The sequence below is a fragment of the Pristiophorus japonicus genome, chromosome 27 (assembly GCF_044704955.1).
Source record: "Pristiophorus japonicus isolate sPriJap1 chromosome 27, sPriJap1.hap1, whole genome shotgun sequence".
NCBI classification, from domain to species: Eukaryota; Metazoa; Chordata; class Chondrichthyes; family Pristiophoridae; genus Pristiophorus; species Pristiophorus japonicus.
Window position 1 is genome coordinate 4,879,273 of NC_092003.1, and position 18,422 is coordinate 4,897,694.

General features: G+C 48.2%; 1 protein-coding gene and 1 long non-coding RNA gene across 2 annotated transcripts in view; one reads left to right on the forward strand and one right to left on the reverse strand.

Annotated features, from left to right (window-relative positions):
• LOC139239431 (uncharacterized) overlaps positions 1-14,704 on the reverse strand; it is an 86,070-nt gene extending 71,366 nt beyond the window's left edge. The window contains exon 1 of the long non-coding RNA XR_011588654.1: positions 14,650-14,704. This is a non-coding gene — a long non-coding RNA (uncharacterized lncRNA). The remainder of the gene's footprint in view (positions 1-14,649) is intronic.
• The window catches only part of LOC139239429 (ADP-ribose glycohydrolase MACROD1-like), a 1,029,639-nt gene that overhangs the window by 741,417 nt on the left and 269,800 nt on the right, over positions 1-18,422 (forward strand). The window lies entirely within an intron of this gene.

Sequence of the window (18,422 nt, forward strand, 5' to 3'; positions counted from 1 at the left end):
AACAAAAAAACTGACACTAAGCTCAGTGGTTAGCACTCTTGACTCTGAGTCAGAAGGTTGTAGGTTCACGTTCTACTCCAGCATAAAAATCCAGCCTGATTCTCCCAGTGCAGCACCGAGGGAGCGCCGTACTGTCGGAGGGGCAGTACTGAGGGAGCGCTGCACTGTCGGAGGGGCAGTACTGAGGGAGCGCCGTACTGTGGGAGGGGCAGTACTGAGGGAGTGCCGTACTGTCAGAGGGGCAGTACTGAGGGAGCGCCGCACTGTGTTGGGGCAGTACTGAGGGAGCGCTGCGCTGTCAGGGGGCAGTACTGAGGGAGCGCCGCACTGTTGGAGGGGCAGTACTGAGGGAGTGCTACACTGTCGGAGGGGCAGTACTGATGGAGCGCCGCACTTTCGGAGAGGCAGTACTCAGGCAGCGGTGCACGAGTTACCACTCAGTGTGGTACTGGCCGATGGCCCCACGCTGTTCAGCAGGAGCTGGCTGGGAAAGATACGCTGGAACTAGGACGATGTCCGAGCGCTTTCGTCCGTCAACAACACCTCATGTGCCCAGGTCCCAAACAAGTTCCCCTCGCTGTTCGAACTGGGCATTGGGAAGTTCCAAGGAGCAAAAGTACAGAACAATTTGATTCCAGAGGCGTGACCCATCCATCACAAGGCGAGAGCGGTACCTTACATGATGAGAGAGAGGGTGGAGATCGAACTGGACAGGCTGCAACGAGAAGGCATTATTTCGCCGATTGCATTCAATGAGTGGGCCAGTCCGATTGTTCCAGTCCTCAAGGGGGACATCAGAATCTGTGGTGATTATAAAGTAACTATCAATCTTTCCTTCCGTCAGGATCAATACCCACTACCGATGGCAGACAACCTATTTGCGATGCTGGCGGGAGGAAAAACGTTCATGAAGCTGGACTTGGCCTCGGCCTACATGACGCAGGAGCTGGAGGAATCATCGAAAGGCCGCACCTGCATCAACACGCACAAAGGTCTCTTCATTTACAACAGATGTCCGTTTGGGATTCGATCGGCCGCAGCGATATTCCAGAGGAACATGTTTAGCTTGCTGAAGTGGGTCGCACGCACCATGGTCTTCCAGGACGATGACTTGGTTATAGGTCGGGACATCGTCGAGCACCTGCAGAACCTGGAGGCTTAATCGTGTGGGGCTCAGGCTAAAATGCTCGAAGTGCATTTTCCTGGCGCCTGAAGTGGAGTTCCTGGAGAGAAGAATCGCAGCGGATGGCATCAGGCCCACCGATTCGAAGACAGAGGCAATCAAGAACACACCGAGACCACAGAACGTGGCGGAGCTGCGGTCGTTTCTCGGACTCCTGAACTATTTTGGTAACTTCCTACCGGGTCTGAGCACATTGTTAGAACCCCTGCACTCTTTACTGCGTAAAGGAGATGAATGGGTATGGGGTAAAAGCCAAGAAAATGCCTTTGAGAAAGCTAGAAAGCTGTTATGTTGAAACAAATTGCTTGTGTTGTATGATCCGTGTAAACGTTTGGTACTAGCATGCGATGCGTCATCGTACGGGGTCGGGTGTGTATTGCAACAAGCTAATGAATTTGGGAAATTGCAACCGGTTGTTTATGCATCCAGAAGTCTGTCTAAGACCGAGAGAGTCTACAGTATGATTGAAAAAGAAGCGTTAGCGTGTGATTACAGGGTAAAGAAAATGCATCAATATCTGTTCGGGCTCAAATTTGAATTGGAAACCGACCATAAGCCGCTTATATCCCTCTTCTCTGAAAATAAGGGGATAAATATGAATGCATCGGCCCGCATCCAGAGATGTGCGCTCACGTTTTTTTTTTTTTTTAATTCGTAGCCAATCGTTCCAATTCTTTGTCAAATCACAAACGCCAGAGGTCACCTTGCACACGCCAAGGATCACTCTGCGCCAATGCTCTTAGCCAAAAGGCCGAGAGCCACTGCACCGTTCCTGGAAGTACTGCAATACCAGGTTCGTGCCATGGAGGTGGATGGGTCAGGTCCCCCACACACCTCCGTGGAGGTGGATGGGTCAAGCCACCCCACCCACCTCCTGTTGTGCGCTCACGTTGTCCGCATACAACTACGCCATCCGTCACAGGCCAGGCACAGAAAGCAGTGCCATTGCTCTCAGTAGGCTACCATTGCCCACCACCAGGGTGGAGATGGCACAGCCTGCAGATCCAGTTGTGTTAATGGAAGCATTCGAGAGTGAGCAATAATCTGTTACCGCCCGACAGATTAGAACCTTTACAAGCCAAATAAAAAACTGCGTGCTCCACGGGAGTTGGTCTAGTGTCCCATTAGAGATGCAGGAAGAAATAAAGCCGTACCAGCGGCGCAAAGATGAAATGTCTATACAGACAGACTGCCTCCTATGGGGTAATCGGGTAGTTGTGCCAAAAAAGGGCAGGGACACTTTCATTGGTGATCTCCACAGTACCCACCCAGGTATTGTAATGCTGAAAGCGATAGCCAGATCCCATGTGTGGTGGCCCGGTATCGATGCAGACTTAGAGTCCTATGTGCACAAATATAATACATGTTCCCAGTTAAGCAATGCACCCAGGGAGGCGCCACTAAGTTTATGGTCTTGGCCCTCCAAACCGTGGTCTAGGGTTCATGTCGACTATGCAGGCCCATTCTTGGGAAAAATGATTTTAGTGGTTGTAGATGCGTACTCCAAGTGGATTGAATGTGTGATAATGTTGGTAAGCATGTCTGCTGCCACCATTGAAAGCCTATGGGCCATGTTTGCCACACACGGCCTGCCTGATGTCCTTGTAAGTGACAATGGACTGTGCTTTACCAGTGCCGAGTTCAAGGAGTTCATAACCCGCAATGGGATCAAACATGTCACGTCTGCCCCGTTTAAACCAGCGTCCAATAGTCAAGCAGAACGAGCAGTTAAAACAATCAAGCAGAGCTTGAAAAGGGTAACTGAAGGCTCACTGCAGACTCGCTTATCCCGAGTCCTGCTTAGTTACCGCACAAGACCCCACTCGCTCTCTGGGGTCCCTCCCGCTGAACTGCTCATGAAAAGGGCACTTAAGACAAAGGCTCTCGTTAGTCCACCCTGATCTACACGAATAGGTAGAGAGCAGGCAGCTTCAATCGAATACATATCATGATTGCGCAAATGTATCACACGAAATTTGTGTTGAACTATGGATAAAGTCCCAAGTGGCTTCCTGGCACTGTTTTGGCCAAAGAGTAGGGTGTTTATGGTCAAACTCGCAAATGGACTCACCTGCAGGAAACACTTGGACCAAACCAAACTCAGATTTACAGACTATCCAGAACCCACAATAGACTCCACCTTTTTCGACCCTCCAACACACACACACATGGCATCCGACCCATCACCCGCAGCAGCCCAGCAGGACTCACCAACTCCAGCAGCTCAGCAAGGTCAGCTGCGCAGCAGCCCAGCGAGGGCCCAACAAACGACTCACCAAAACCAGCTTTTGCACCGAGACGATCAACTAGGGAAAGGAAGGCCCCAGATCGACTCACATTGTAAATAGTTACACTATTGACTTTGGGCGGGGAGAGTGTTGTTCTGTATGTAAACCTGTAAATACCATGTCTAACCACCAGAGGGCTTATCCCCTGGAGTCCCAAGGGATCCCACAATCCCTTGGGAGCACCTGTATATAAGGAGGCCTCACAGGCTGGAGAGGCACTCTGAGATCTGTAATAAAGGACTATAGTCACACCTTACTTTGAGCTTGCAGTATCTAGTCTGACTCTTTATTCAAGACATAACAATTACCTTTGTGGTTCTTCTTTTTAATTTGGCCCCTAGCTGCTCATACTCTTTCTTTGTCCTATCTATTTCGTTGGACCACGACAATTGGATCTCCCCCCTTCCATTCCAAGTTCCTCTCCAGCCCTGAGGAGATGTCCTTAACCCTGGCACCGGGCTGGCAACACAGCCTTCGGGACTCGCTCTCGGCTATAGAGAAACTTATCTATTCCCCTAATGATACTGTCCCCTACCACTGCAACGTTTCTTTTTACTCCCCCCACTTGAATGGCCCCATGTACCACGGTGCTGTGGTCAATTTGCTCATCCTCCCTGCAGTCCCTGCTCTCGTCCACACAGGGAGCAAGTACCTCTACCTGTTGGACAGGAGCAAGGGCTGAGGCTGCTCCATCACTCCATCCTGTGTCCCCATACCTTCCTCACTCATAGTCACACCCTCCTGTCCCTGACCACGGATCGAATTTGAATGAATTAATCTAATTGGTGTGACTGGCTCGCGGCATCCAGGTAACTCTCCCCCTCACTGATGTGTCGCAGTGTCTGCAGCCATCGAGGCGAGGGCCATGGAGGGATTTGAAAACAAGGATGGGAATTTTGAAATCGAGGAGTTGCTTAACCGGGAGCCAATGTAGGTCAGCGAGCACAGAGGATGATGGGTGAGCAAGACTTGGCGCGAGTGGGCCATGTCCTAATTTATAATGGACAAATTGACAAGAAATGTGACTGGATGCTGATTTTTTAAAAATCTGTTTTTTCTGTGGATTGCAAGAGTGAGGCCGTACTCCTCCTTATCTGAATGGCGTCAGATTAGGAAAAGGGGAGGTGCAACGAGATCTGGGTGTCATGGTACATCAATCATTGAAAGTTAGCATGCAGGTACAGCAGGCGGTGAAGAAGGCAAATGGTATGTTGGCCTTCATGGTTAGGGGATTTGAGTATAGGAGCAGGGAGGTCTTATTGCAGTTGTACAGGGCCTTGGTGAGACCACACCTGGAATATTGTGTTCAGTTTTGGTGTCCTAATCTGAGGAAGGACGTTCTTGCTATTGAGGGAGTGCAGCGAAGGTTCACCAGACTGATTCCAGGGATGGCACCCACCATTCAATAAGATCATGGCTGATCATTCACCTCAATACCCCTTTCCTGCTTTCTCTCCATACCCCTTGATCCCTTTAGCCGCAAGGGCCATATCTAACTCCCTCTTGAATATATCCAATGAACTGGGAACAACAACTCTCTGCGGTACAGAATTCCATAGGTTAACAACTCTCTGAGTGAAGAAGTTTCTCCTCATCTCGGTCCTAAATGACTTACTCCTTATCCTTAGACTGTGACCCCTGGCTCTGGACTTCCCCAACATCGGGAACATTCTTCCTGCATCTAACCTGTCCAGTCCCGTCAGAATTTTATATGTTTCGATGAGATCCCCTCTCATTCATCTGAACTCCAGTGAATACAAGCCCAGTTGATCCAGTCTTTCTTGATATGTCAGTCCCGCCATCCCAGGAATTAGTCTGGTGAACCTTCGCTGCACTCCCTCAATAGCAAGAATGTCCTTCCTCAAGTTAGGAGACCAAAACTGTACACAATACTCCAGGTGTGGCCTCACCAAGGCCCAGTACAACTGTAGTAACACCTCCCTGCCCCTGTACTCAAATCCCCTTGCTATGAAGGCCAACTTGTCATTTGTTTTCTTAACCGCCTGCTGTACCTGCATGCCAACCTTCAATGACTGACGTACCATGACACCCAGGTCTCGTTGCACCTCCCCTTTTCCTAATCTGCCGCCATTAAGATAATATTCTGTCTCTCTGTTTTTACCACCAAAGTGGATAACCTCACATTTATCCACATTATACTTCATCTGCCATGCATTTGCCATATTATTTGACCGCAGAGTGCATTACAAGCAAGCACAATCTTGTCTTGAATTATGCTCCACATACATTTCCAGCGAATAGTAATGAGGAGTGCAAACCTCTGTCCGAGCCTCCCTTCCCTAACCCTGTGGTGCAAGAGCCAATTGTAGTATCCCTGAACCAAAGTCCAGGATTAAACTTAATTTCACTCCTTTGAGCTACCTGTGTATTCACTCTAGGTAAGGTGAAGAGAAAGCTATCACCACCTTCCACCATGCCACTCCCGAGCAAGCTGGTGGAGAAGGGAGAAGAATAAGCTGCAATGAACTCCTGATTGACTTTCTCTTCTTCCAGCTCAGCACCTTACCTATGCTTGAAGCTGTGCTCAGGAACCTCAACTGGGATTATCAATGCAAGATCGAGCCTGAACATCAATAGAAAGCAGACCCAACCCAAGTTTTGATCCGTGGTGTACTACATTGAGTTGCCAAATCACTCCGAATTATTTGTTTTAATATCCAATACAAGAATGAATATATCCCATAAAAATAAACTCTTGGACTGTGCAGTATCTTAACATGACACTGTTTGGTTAGTCTAGATTTGTTGTGCATACATTTTTTTTTAAACAAACCTATTAAAACAATCAAACTTACACAATTTGAACAGTGACATTTTTCAAGACACTTTACGACAACCTTTTCTGGATTATATGCAATTCTAGTGTTGAGTGAGTGGGTTCCAAAAGCTTTCACAGTTTAAATTTTAAACAACTTTTGAAGATTACAGACAATAATTCTTCTTACTCCTCTCTCACGGTTGTTCTTGAAAGTACTTTAATTGTTACATCTTTACTCTACAGCAGAAAGTCTTCTGCCTTCTTCCTTCCTATTGTTTGCCTTCTCTTCTGTATGTTTAAAACTTGCTCTGTGCGCCTCGCACACAGGTGCCTTTAGTGATTCACTTTATTGTTTATCTCTTTTAAAGCTTACAAAATATGCCACAGATATGTTGTGGACTGGGATCCAGAACCACTGGTACATCAGACAGCCTCTACAACACACACGGCCAGCATCCTGAAAGGGAATTGGAGCTCAGTGTGTGAGGAGATTCTGCCCTCGAATTCTTCCCCCTTGAGCATCCCGAATTATAATCGCTCAACCATTGGTGGCCATGCTTTCTGTTGCCAAGGCCCTAAAGCTCTGGAATTCCCTGCCTAAACCTCTTCGGCTCTCTACCGCTCCTTCCTCCTTTAAAACGTTCCTTAAAACCGACCTCTTCAACCAAGCTTTTGGTCATCTGCCCTAATTTTTCCTTACGTGGCTCAGTGCCAATTTTGGTGTATTACAATTATGCCTGTGAAGCACCTGGAGATGTTTTACTACGTTAAAGGCGCTATATAAATACAAGTTGTTGTTGTTATGAAGAAATATGGAAGCTGGGATCTGAAGGTTGCAGCGTAGACAGGGCTTTGGGACAACCATTGTTCCTTCAGTCCAGTTTGTTCCAGGATAGCCCAGTCATGAATAACAGCAGCTGACGATGACAAACAATGATCCTGTTGGAATGAGCAGGTGGGATCTGGGTGGAGAGATAATCACCAAAACTGGGCTGATGCTTTTGTTAGAAGCCAGCACCTACACAGATTCTGTGTCACTTAAATCCCACTTGAACAAGTCCATTGTGGGCCACAGCAGCAACCTTCACCATGACTCCTACTGACTTGCATGGCACGAGGAAATCATTCAATTTGACCTGGAGAGCTGTAATTGGTTCCTGTTAAACATGTGTCCCACATTAAATGGTAATTTTCCACACACCAACCAGAAAAAGAAGATACAAAAATATGTCACTGAAACAAAAGGAGAGAAATGTGGAACAAGTTTAAATGTGTTCAGTTTTGGTCTCCTAATCTGAGGAAGGACGTTCTTGCTATTGAAAGAGTGCAGCGAAGGTTCACCAGACTGATTCCCGGGATGGCTGGACTGACATACGAGGAGAGACTGGATCGACTGGGCCTGTATTCACTGGAATTTAGAAGAATGAGACGGGATCTCATAGAAACATATAAAATTCTGACGGGACTGGACAGGTTAGATGCAGGAAGAATGTTCCCGATGTTGGGGAAGTCCAGAGCCAGGGGCCACAGTCTAAGGATAAGGAGTAAGCCATTTAGGACCGAGATGAGGAGAAACTTCTTCACTCAGAGAGTTGTTAACCTATGGAATTCTGTACCGCAGAGAGTTGTTGATGCCAGTTCATTGGATATATTCAAGAGGGAGTTAGATATGGCCCTTACGGCTAAAGGAATCAAGGGGTATGGAGAGAAAGCAGGAAAGGGGTATTGAGGTGAATGATCAGCCATGATCTTATTGAATGGTGGTGCAGGCTCGAGGGGCTGAATGGCCTACTCCTGCACCTATTTTCTATGTTTCTCTGTAGTAGAACAGATAGATATTTAAACACACTGCTGAGATGTTCCCATTCACATTATTCAATTTAATCCCGAGGTTTAAGTGCTGCCAAAGCTGAGACACTGCAATCTCGTGCCTGTATTTGGCTCCTCTTTGCCCTACTGAGATATGTGAATTCATGTGTTTGGGTGGCCAAATCCCAGGCCATTATTTAGCTGACTTCAAAGCACGGGACTGCTTAAGCAACTGGGCAGTGCTGTAATACAGCAGCTTAAACCAGCACTTATGCTTAAGGGGAATTAACACTGAGCATCACAAATCATTTCAAGAACTGATCCCAGGTCAACTTTTGAGACTGCTTCAAGGCAATGTCTCAGCTTGTGGGAAACTTGACTCTGTTTTGCAATAATCCATCTATTTGAAAAGTAGAGAGTAAGACTCAAACAGCTTCTGGATGCAAGGGCTGTTTTCAAGTAACCAATTATAGATTCCAACAATCTATCTTTTGATCTCCCCAATCTCAACGCTCGTTCTGCATAGCCCATTAGCATCCAAGGCAATTATATATTGCCAGTCATCGCTTCACATGTCATAGCAGTATAAGCCATTGCTGAATACTTAACTAGAAAGGCCCCGAAAATCATCACACCCCACCGGATCTGGCCAGCTGCCCCTGCCAAGAACCACTGCCACTCAGTTTGGTGGACTTATGTCCTCGTTAGCATGCAGGTACAGCAAGTGATCAGGAAGGCAAATGGAATGTTGCCCTTTATTGCAAGGGGGATGGAGTATAAAAGCAGGGAAGTCCTGCTACAACTGTACAGGGCGTTGGTGAGACCACATCTGGAGTACTGTGTACAGTTTTTGGTGTCTTTATTTAAGGAGGGATATACTTGCATTGGAGGCTATTCAGAGAAAGTTCACTCGGTTGATTCCTGGGATGAAGGGATTGTCTTATGAGGAAAGGGGAGCAGGTTGGGCCTGTACTCATTTAGAAGAATGAGAAGTGATCTTAGTGAAACATATAGGGCCTGAAATCGCAGCCACCCCGGGTCCGTACGGCGTGTGTATGGACCCGGGGAGGTATTGCAAAAGCTGATTTTCTGATCTGTCAAGTTCTGGCTTGACAGATCCAACGCATCTCGGCAGCAAGGACATTCGCATGGACGAGATTGCACTATTTTCCCATCTCTTGCCCAGCAAATGTCCTTAAAACTCTTGCGCCTGGTAAAAGCAGGCGCATAGCTGACTTTTACCCGCGTAAGAGTTTTAAAACATATGAAAAACATATAGTAATAACATTTAAAACCACATTTTTATTTTAAAAACCCTGCCCATTAAGGTAATTTTATTTTAAACCCCAATTGTAAAACTTTTCAAAAAAAATCTGAAAAGTTTTCTGACACATTTATTAACTTTAATTTAAATTAATGTTAAATATGTGAGGTGTGTTTTTTTTATGTTTTTAGTGATTTTTTTCTCATTAATAGCAATAAACTTGTAGATACGGAGTTCTCGTTGCCATTAATGGGAATACTGTACCTGATTGGTTGTGCAATTACACATGACTGCACCTTCTGCATCCGAATGTCAAGGATGGGAGCGTGCTCCACTGCGTGGGAAGAGAAGGCCTTCCCCCCCCCCCCACCCCCTGGAATCCAATTGTAATTTCTACCCTTATATTATAGCAGTATTGTTTCCCAGTAACCCCTTGTAAATTAAATTCCATTAAACCTGCCAGTAATTACATCAAACATACCATCTTTCAGTGCAAACATTATTGTGTCAGCCTCAATGGGTAGCACTCTCGCCTCTGAGTCAGAAGGTTGCGGGTTCACACCAGGGACTTGAGGCCCATAATCTAGGCTGACACTCCCAGTGCCAGTACTGAGAGAGTGCTGCATTGTCAGAGGAGACGTTAAACCAAGCCCAGGTCTGCTCTCTCAGGTGGATGTAACAGATCCCATGGCAATATGCTCCCCAGTGTCCTGGCCAATATTTATCCCTTATCACATTGCTGTTTGTAGCAGCTTGCTGTGCGCAAATTGGCAGCCAGGTTTCCTATATTACAATAGTGACTACATTTCAAAAGTACATCATTGGCTGTAAAGCGCTTTGCGACATCCGGTGGTCGCTGCAGAAATGCAAGTATTTCTTAAAACCTGCGGAACTTACCGCCAGCAGACAAGGAGACTTTCTCCTCAGTTATATTCCATCTATTGCACATTTTTCATTTAAATGTCTGTGACTCTCTTTCGTCTCGGAATAAGTTGCTGTCAACATGATTGCTCGGTCCCCAGGTCTGTTGTCCTCTTTGTTTCTCCAGTTTAGTCCACGCTGAGTTGCTTTGTATTAAATAAAATGAAGCGACACACATTGTCAGCAGTACTGGGAGTGCATGGCCAGAGCACATCCCCATCACCAGCGCACCAGCAAAATAGCTTCCCCTCTGGGAGCAATGGTGGAGCCTTTAGAAAGAGAATTATTTAATGCACGGATCGATGAGAGGGAAAAAGCACAGAAAACCCATCGAGGGATAAGTACTTAACATTCAAAGTACTTACCCTGTGAGTTACCTCCTTATATCGTAAAATGCATATAATTCTCAGTCAGGGAAAGCAATAGGTAGTTTTGTGGAATATGATTCACAGTTAAGAACACTCAACGGCAAGTCAATGCTTTTAACCCACGGTTCATTTGATTCAAATAATTCCACTCTCACAAAATATGTGGCGGCAATAAGATCCAACAAGCGCGTGTCTAACGACCGCCCCTTGACATTCAACGGCATTACCATCGCTGAATCCCCTGCCATCAACATCCTGAAGGTCACCATTGACCAGAAACTTAACTTAATGATGGTGAAATAAGTGACGAGGGTAGAAATATTCGGGACATCACAGGTAGGATGTCGTTACACCATTTTTTAATTCGTTCCCTGGATTGTGGGCATCGCTGGCAAGGCCGGCATTTATTCGCTATCAACTTAAGTTGACCAGCCACATAAATACCGTGGCAACAAGAGCAGGTCAGAGGCTGGGTAATCTGCGGCGAGTGTCTCACCTCCTGACTCCCCAAAGCCTTTCCACCATCTACAAGGCACAAGTCAGGAGTGTGATGGAACACTCTCCACTTGCCTGGATGAGTGCAGCTCCAACAACACTCAAGAAATTCGACACCATCCAGAACAAAGCAGCCCGCTTGATCGACACGCTACCCACCACCTTCAACATTCACTCGATCAACCACCGGCGCACCGTGGCTGCAGTGTGCACCGTCTACAAGATGCACTGCAGCAACGCGCCAAGGCTTCTTCGACAGCACCTCCCAAACCGTGACCTCTACCCACCTAGAAGGACAAGAGCAGTAAGCACATGGGAACACCACCACCTCCACATTCCCCTCCGAGTCACACGCCATCCCGACTTGGAAATATATCGGCCGTTCCTTCATCGTCGCTGGGTCAAAATCCTGGAACTCCCTCCCTAACAGCACTGTGGGAGCACCTTCACCACACGGACTACAGCGGTTCAAGAAGGTGGCTCACCACCACCTTCTCCAGGGGCAATTAGGGACGGGCAATAAATGCCGGCCTTGCCAGCGATGTCCACAACCCAGGGAACGAATAAAAAAAAGGTGTAATGACATCCTACCTGTGACGTCCCGAATATTTCTACCCCCATCACCTTATTTCACCATCATTAAATAAAAGTGTCACCAAAGGTTTAAAGGCATCCAGTGATATTTGTTGCAACTAGCACAAGCTAAACGAGGCTCTTGTCTTGTATGATGCTAGTAGCAGTCAGCCTGGTAGGTGTCCTTTAATGTCTATCCAGTGAATAGTTATGACATGGAACCTGGCATGAGGAAGGCACAGTTGCATCACAGTTTTGACATTAATTAAGGAAGCTTCATCTTTAATAAGCAATGTCTTTAAGTGCTGCATTCAGAAGCCGTTGAAAAGTTCACCACCTTTGTAATAATGTCATTCAAGATGGCTTATTTCCCAGCTGTGCTCTCATTTCCATACACTTTGGGGAGGAAATTAAGGTCATTTTCTGGTAAAGAAGAACATTGGTTATACTCTCCTGCTCTCCTTTTCCACTTATGCAAGCTCCCCCTCACTGCACCCCCCCCTACTCCTCTCCCTCTCACCATTCCCCCCTCTCATTCTCCCCCTCCCCCACCCACTCATTCTCCCCCCCACTCATTCTCCCCCCCCACTCATTCTCCCCCCCACTCCCCTCCCTCTCACTGCCCCCCACACTCCCCTCCCACTCATTCTCCCCCCCACTCCCCTTCCTCTCACTGCCCCCCCCACTCCCCTTCCTCTCACTGCCCCCTACACTTACTGCCTCCCCCACTCCCCTCCCTCTCACTGCTCCCTCCCACTCCCCTCCCTCCCACTGTCCCCTTCCCACTCCCCTCCCTCTCACTGCCCCCTCGCTCCCTTCCCTCTCACTGCCCCCCACTCCCCTCCCTCTCACTGCCCCCCACTCCCCTCCTTCTCACTGCCCCCCACTCCCCTCCCTCTCACTACCCCCCCACTCCCCTCCTTCTCACTGCCCCCCACTCCCCTCCCTCTCACTGCCCTCTCCCACTCCCCTCCCTCTCACTGCCCCCCACTCCCCTCCCTCTCACTGCCCCCCACTCCCCTCCCTCTCACTGCCCCCTCACTCCCCTCCCTCTCACTGCCCCCTCACTCCCCTCCCTCTCACTGCCCCCCACTCCCCTCCCTCTCACTGCCCTCTCCCACTCCCCTCCCTCTCACTGCCCCCTCCCCACTCCTCCCCCTCTCACTGCCCCCTCACTCCCCTCCTTCTCACTGCCCCCCACTCCCCTCCCTCTCACTGCCCCCCATTCCCCTCCCTCTCACTGCCCCCCACTCCCCTCGCTCTCACTGCCCCCACTCCCCTCCCTCTCATTCTCCCCCTCACCCCCTCCCTCTCACTGCCCTCTCCCACTCCCCTCCCTCTCACTGCCCCCTCCCCACTCCTCCCCCTCTCACTGCCCCCTCACTCCCCTCCTTCTCACTGCCCCCCACTCCCCTCCCTCTCACTGCCCCCCATTCCCCTCCCTCTCACTGCCCCCCACTCCCCTCGCTCTCACTGCCCCCACTCCCCTCCCTCTCATTCTCCCCCTCACCCCCTCCCTCTCACTGCCCCCCCACTCCCCTCCCTCTCATTCTCCCCCTCACCCCCTCCCTCTCACTGCCCCCCCACTCCCCTCCCTCACACTGCCCCCCACTCCTCTCTCTCACTGCCCTCCCTCTCACTGCCCTCCCACTCTCCTCCCTCTCACTGCCCCCCACTCCCCTCGCTCTCACTGCCCCCACTCCCTTCCCTCTCATTCTCCCCCTCACCCCCTACCTCTCACTGCCCCCCCCACTCCCCTCCCTCACACTGCCCCCCACTCCTCTCTCTCACTGCCCTCCCTCTCACTGCCCCCCACTCCTCTCTCTCTCTCACTGCCCTCCCACTTCCCTCCCTCTCACTGCACCCCCACTCCCCTCCCTCTCATTGCTCCCCCACTCCCCCTCCCTCTCACTGCTCCCCCACTCCCCCTCCTTTTCACTGTCTCCCCACTCACCTCCCTCTCACTGCCTCCTCCCCACTCCCCTCCCTCTCTTTCTCCCCCCCACTCCCCTCCCTCTCACTGCCCCCCCACTCCCCTCCCTCTCACTGCCCCTCCCACTCCCCTCCCTCTCACTGCCCCCCCCCCACTCCCCTCCCTCTCATTCTTCCCTCCCCCACTCCCCTCCCTCTCACTGCCCACCCCCACTCCCCTCCCTCTCACAGCCCCCCAACTCTTCTCCCTCTCATTCTCTGCCCCCCCCCCCACCCAATCCCCTCCCTTTTCAGTTTCTCCTGAATTCCCTATTGGATTTCTTGGTGACTATCTTATATCGATGGCCTCGAGTTATTCTCTTCCCCACAAATGTATCCACTCTATCAAAACCTTTCATAATTGTAAAGACTTCTATTAGGTCACCCCTTAGCCTCCTTTTTTCAAGAGAAAAGAGACCCTTTCCTGATAGGTATACCCTCGCATTTCTGGTATCATCCTTGTAAATCTTATCTGCACCCTCTCCAGTGCCTCTATATCCTTTTTATAATATGGCGACCAGAACTGTACGCAGTACTCCAAGTGTGGTCTAACCAAGGTTCGATACAGGTTTAGCATAACTTCCCTACTTTTGAATTCTATACCTCAAGAAATAAACCCTCGTTCTTGGTTTGCTTTTTTTACAGCCTTGCTAACCTGTGTCGCAACTTTCAGTGATTTGTGTATTTGTACTCCGAGATTCCTTTGTTCCTCTACCCCACCTAGACTCACACCCTCCAAGTAATAGATGACCTCCCTACTCTTCCTACCAAAATGTAATACCTCACGTTTGGTGGGGCTCGGCTCTGATGCCTCCTGTAGTCGAATAGCCTCCTGAAACTCTCACGTGGCTGAGGTACCGTAAAGCCCTTGGAACTGTAGCCCAGCCAATGTGTCCAGGAGAGGAGGCAAAGAATAATATCCTCCTCCCCACTCCGCTTCACCTCACCAGAAGGAAAAATGTAATTTATAAGGAAAATTATTTCAATACATTGCAAACCTGCTCTGAAAATTCTGCATAATCCAATTAAATCTTCATAACCGCAAGGTATCCTGGGAACACAAAAGTTGAAAAGAAAATATATTTTAGGGGCAGCATTTATTGTAACGCAGGTATTTTTTGCTGCTTTCATTAAGTTGGTTAATTCTCATTGCTTTGTGTGTGCATTGGAGAGTGTTACACGGAGCCATTAAAATCAATTTGAATAGATTTCGAAGGAAGTCAAAGATAAAAACCACATTTTCTATGCAACTTGGGAGCTGCTTATAATAAAGTAATTTTGCAGCTGCAATACATAATTTCTCAATCACACAGCTAATTTCAATCGATGGAATACAAATACATTTCGCAGTTCAAAAAAATCTTATTGTTGTCAGCAGTCCGAAATTAAGATTCAATTTTGTTGAATTAGCTTCATTTAGCTAAATATATAAAATTTCCGAGGCTAAATTATGTTTCTGATTTAGAGGTAATGTAACGCAGCCTGCTTATCTCAGTTATCCCGAGAGTATCTGAGCCATGTGTATTAGGCTCAGTTCCTGCTCCATGCTAACTTTGTTAATCTTCACTGGGATTGTGTTCAAGAAAGAAAGACTTGCATTTACATAGCGCCTTTCACGACCACCGGACGTCTCAAAGCGCTTTACAGCCAATGAAGTACTTTTTGAAGTGTAGTCACTGTTGTAATGTGGGAAACGCGGCAGCCAATTTGCGCACAGCAAGCTCCCACAAGCAGCAATGTGATAATGACCAGATCATCTGTTTTTGATATGTTGGTTGAGGGATAAATATTGGCACCAGGGCACCGGGGAGAACTCTCCCTGCACTACTTCGATACAGTGCATTGGGACATGAAGAACTGCCACCCGGGGTGAGATGCTGGAGAATGGCTGATAGCTGTGGAACCGTAACCCAGCAAGAATCAGCGTCTTCAGGAGGGAAGAGCAGGATGCAGAGCCGAGGATCAGTTCTCGAATCATCTCTTAGAAGCCGAGTCCGTTCTCCATTCACTGACTCCATTCCTCTCCCCAACTTCTGTGTGAGGCTGAACTATACTGTTCACAACCTTGTTGTGATATTTGACCCTGAAATGAGCTTCCAACCGCATCCATAACATCGCCTGTCTCCGCCCTTGCCTTTGCTCATCCGCTGTTAAAGCCCTCATCCATGCCTTTGTTACCTCTAGACTTGACTATTCCAACATACTTCTGGCTGGCCTCCCACATTCTACCCTACGTAAACTAGAGTTGATCCAAAACTCGGCTGCCCTTGTCCTAACTCGCACCAAGTCCCGCTCACCCATCACCCCTGCGCTCGCTGACCTACATTGGCCTCGAGTTTAAAATTCACATCCTTGTTTTCAAATCCCTCCATAGCTTCGCCCCTCCCTATCTTTGTAACCTCCTTTAGCCCCACAACCCCCCCGAGATATCTGCTCTCCTTTAATTTCCCCCCCCCCCCCCCTGAGAATCCCTGATTTTAATCGCTCAACCATTGGTGGCCGTGTCTTCCGTTGCCTAGGCCTTAAGCTCTGGGACTCCCTGCCTCAACCTCTCCACCTCTCTAACTCTCTCTCCTCCTTCAAGACACTCCTTAAAACTGACCTCCTTGAGATTTTGGTCACTTGCCCTAATTTCTACTTATGCGGCTCGATGTCAAATTTGTTATCTCATAATACTCCTTTGAAGCATCTTGGGAAGTTTCACTACGTTAAAGGCGCTACATAAACAAAAGTTGTTGTTCTGGTGAATGCCTCCTTTTGAGAAGTGATTGGTGCGGGGAGTGGGTGCGGTTTAAGAATATACAGCTTGGACAAAATGATCGCAGCGTAAAGAGAGTGAGAAATAAAGTTTGAACAGTTTTGTTTTGTCAAGTTTGAAGGTTGAAGAATCATCCTTAACCTGGCCCTTACTACTGATGGAAAGACTGGATGTCAGTTACCACAGGGCAAAGCTACTTAAGATTTACTGTAAGCTTTTAATGGTTTAAAGGATAAAACAGGTTGTAATACCATCGTAAACATTATTAAGCATCTTTATGGCCAAACCGGAGAGCTTGACAGGGTGAAATACAGCACTGAGTGCAACTGCCAGCTCTATAAAAGACATTTTTTCCCCACTGTCAAATCTGTGGCTATTGATTCTGTTAAAGATGCAAAGCCCTACAATTAATTTGTTCCTCCATCAAGGTGGGAGCTGAAGCAACTGACTTTTGGAGCAGCAAATTAAAATAATTGGCATCCCAGAAGGAAAGGAGCAACTTACATTGCTATAGCGCAATTGGCGACCACAGGAAGTCCCAAAGCACATTACAGCCAATAAAGCACTTCTGAAGCACGGGCGTTGTGGCGATGCAGGGTACATGGCAGCCAATTTGCGCACAGCAAGATTCCACAAACAGCCACGAGATAGATAATCAGATCATTTTTTTTTGGTGATGTTGTTTGAGGGATAAATCACGCACCCAGGACACCAGGGAGAATTCCCTTGCATTTCTTCAAATAGTGCCGCGGGATCTTTCACGTCCACCCGAGAGGGCAGGCGGGGCCTCGGTTAACCGTCTCATCCGAAAGCCGGCAAATGAGTCTGTCGCGCTCCATTAAATTACCAGTGCCACCATTGCTGCTTGTTGCTGCAGTGCCTTTTGGACAGATTGGATTTGCAGCGCACACAGACATGTACCTTTCTGGGAAATTTTGACTCATCGGTGAAACCAGTTCTGTGGGAAGTTTGCGTCAGGACAGCTGCAGAGCCTGGACACAGCTGCAAAGATGTCATGTTGTGCAGAATAAGAACATAAGAATTCGGAACAGGAGTAGGCCATCTAGCCCCTCGAGCCTGCTCCACCACTCAACAAGATCACGGCTGATCTGGCCGTGGACTCAGCTCCACTTACCCGCCCACTCCCCGTAACCCTTAATTCCCTTATTGGTTAAAAATCTATCTATCTGTGACTTGAATACATTCAATGAGCTAGCCTCAACTGCTTCCTTGGGCAGAGAATTCCACAGATTCACAACCCTCTGGGAGAAGAAATTTTTTCTCGACTCGGTTTTAAATTGGCTCCCCCGTATTTTGCAGTGTGGGAAGGTTATGGCAACTGTGGGTGAGGGGAAATGTGACCGTGTTAGACGGCGTGAGGGTTGTATCCACCAACAGAGAGGTTCTGGAACCAGAAGTAATTAAACAGACCTGCAATATATTTGTTTTTCTTCAGCGAAATAAATTTTCTGCCAATCAAAGACAGTGATATTGGTGTTGGACAAGGAAAAAGTATTCACTTTTTGCACTTGGTCAAGAGAGCATGGGTTAGCTTCCCTCCCCCAGTATATAACAGTTTGCATGGCAACCAGAGGTAACTGTTACAAAGGTAAATACCAACAACAACTTGTATTTATATAGCTCCTTTAACATCGTGAAACATCCCAAGGCAATTCACAGGAGTATTATGAGACAAACATTTTTTGACACCGAGCCACATGAGGAGAAATTAGGGCAGGTGACCAAAAGCTTGGTCAAAGAGGTCGGTTTTAAGGAGCATCTTGAAGGAGGAAAGAGAGGCAGAGAGGTTTAGGGAGGGAATTCCAGAGCTTAGGGTCTAGGCAACAGAAGGCACGGCCACCAATGGTGGAGCGATTATAATCAGAGATGCTCAAGAGGGCAGAATTAGAGGAGCGCAGACATTTCGGGGGGGTTGTGTGGTTGAAGGAAATTACAGAGATAGGGAGGGGCGAGAGGCCACGGAGAGATTTGAAAACAAGGTTGAGAATTTTG